The sequence below is a fragment of the Rutidosis leptorrhynchoides genome, chromosome 2 (assembly GCF_046630445.1).
Source record: "Rutidosis leptorrhynchoides isolate AG116_Rl617_1_P2 chromosome 2, CSIRO_AGI_Rlap_v1, whole genome shotgun sequence".
Taxonomy (NCBI): Eukaryota; Viridiplantae; Streptophyta; class Magnoliopsida; order Asterales; family Asteraceae; genus Rutidosis; species Rutidosis leptorrhynchoides.
In genome coordinates, this window is record NC_092334.1 from 356,268,429 (window position 1) to 356,270,995 (window position 2,567).

The following is a 2,567-nucleotide window of genomic DNA, read 5'->3' on the forward strand; positions in this document are numbered from 1 at the left end:
TTAAGTATCTCATTATGTATATTAACAACAAACTATATACATAAAACAAGACTACTAACTTAAGGAATTCAAAACGATATCTATATGTAACGATTATCGTTGTAATAACGTCTTAATATTTATATATCATATTAAGATATATTAACACACTATGTTATCATGATAACATAACAATTTAACATCTCATTAGATATAATAACAATGGGATTAATTATATTTAACGAGATCGTTAACTTAAGGTTTCAAAACAACGCATGCATGTAACGACTAACGTTGATTTAACGACTTAATTAAAATGTATATATATGTAGTGTATTAGGATGTATTAATACACATTTGAAGGACTTAAAGACATATATCAAAACACTCATACTTAACAAAAATGGTTACAATTACATTTCCATTCGTTTTCATCAACAATTCTACTCGTATTCATTCAGTATTCGTACTCGTATTATACCCAGCTTTTAGATGTATATACTATTGGTATATACACTTCAATGATTAGCTCTTAGCAGCCTTAATGAGTCATCAAGACATGTGGGAACCATCATTTGTCAACTAGCATGAAATATCTAGCAAAACTACAAACTAATGGAACTTTATATGCTAGTGCACATTCACATTTTCAACAACCATCAACAACACTTTCATATTTCAACTTTCATGCATCAAACACATCTCTCTCTTTTTCTCTCTTGATGTTCTAAGTGTTCTTCATCATCTTCATCAAAATCTACATCAATCTAGCTCATAAATTCAACCTTTAATTATCATACAAAACAATCTTCCAAGAACACTTCAAGAATCATTTCAAGTTTACTAGATTACTTCCAAGCTTTCAAATCCATTCCAAGTAATCATCTAAGATCAAGAAACCTTGTTATTTATAGTAGGTTATCTTTCCAATTCAAGGTAATATTCATATTCAAACTTTGATTCGATTTCTATAACTATAACTATCTTAGTTCGAGTAGTAATCTTGCTTGAAATTGTTTTCGTGTCATGATTCTACTTCAAAAACTTCCAAGCCATCAAAGATCCATTCAAGCTCAAGATTATTTCTTGTCATTTCCAGTAGGTTTACCTACTATACTTGAGGTAATAAAGATGTTCATAACATCTATTGATTCATACTTATATAACTATCTTATTCGAAGAATATAACTTGTAATCACTAGAACATAGTTTAGTTAATTCTAAACTTGTTTGCAAATAAAGTTAATCCTTCTAACTTGACTTATAAAAACAACTTAACACATGTGTTATATCTATATGATATGCTAACTTAATGATTTAAAACTTGGAAACACGAAGAACATCGTAAAACCGGACATACTCCGTCATAGTAAAACCGGGGGCTGTTTTGGGATGGATAATTAAAATCTATGAAAATATTTTATTTGATAGTTGTTCTTCTGGGAAAATGATATTTAACATGAACATGAAAGTATATCCAAAAAGCTTGGTTAAACTCAAAGTAGAAGTATGTTTTGCAAAATGGTCATCAAGATGTCGTTCTTTCGACTGAAATGACTATCTCTTTCAAAAACGACTTGTAACTTGTAACTGCGACTATAGACCATCACTTTTTCTGTTTAGTTTCATTAATTTTAGTTCGATACGAAACCATAGCAATTTTATTCACTCAAAACGGATTTATAACGAAGAAATTATGGGTAAAACAAAATTGGATAGAATTACTAGTTTTAGCTACGAAAATTTTTATAACAAATCTATACTAACTATATCTTAGCTAAATTTCTTTTATTATACATATCTTGATAGACCATAGACACGTATACAATATTTTGACATATCATATTGACATCATCTATATATATTATTTTGAATAACCTATAAGACACTATATGTTGTAATGCTCGAGTTAGCATATAATGGGTCGAGGTTAATTATAAAATAATATATATACCATGGGTTGTGATCGAGTCTGAGACATGTATACAATGGGTCGTGGATTGATTCGAGATAATATGTATAATATGGGTCTTGAAAATATTAAGACAATATACTATATCGATTTATTTATGTACAACTAACTGTGGACTACTAATTGTGGACTACTAACATTGGACTGCTAACTTAACAACTTAAATCATCAACACGTAAATAAAAATTGATATGAATATATTTCTATCATACTTTGATATATATATATATGTATATATTTGTTATAGGTTCTTGAATCGACCCGTGGCCAAGTCTTTTTCCGACGAAGTAAACATCTGTGAAAGTGAGTTATAGTCCCATTTTTGCGATCTAATATTTTTGGGATGAGAATACATGTAGTTTTATAAATGTTTTTCAAAATAGACACAACTAATCGAAACTACATTCTGTGTTGAATTAATATACCGGATATCACCCGTGTTGAACTTGGTAACCTAAGAATTAGTGTTTATTATAATTACCACTAATTGACGCGAATCCTAAAGATAGATCTATGGGCTTTGACACGCCCCAGTCAGAGAATTTGAACAACTTTAATACTTCGATTTTTCTCTACAGACGAGTGGTTCTGTGTTGGGGATATTCTAGATGCATTC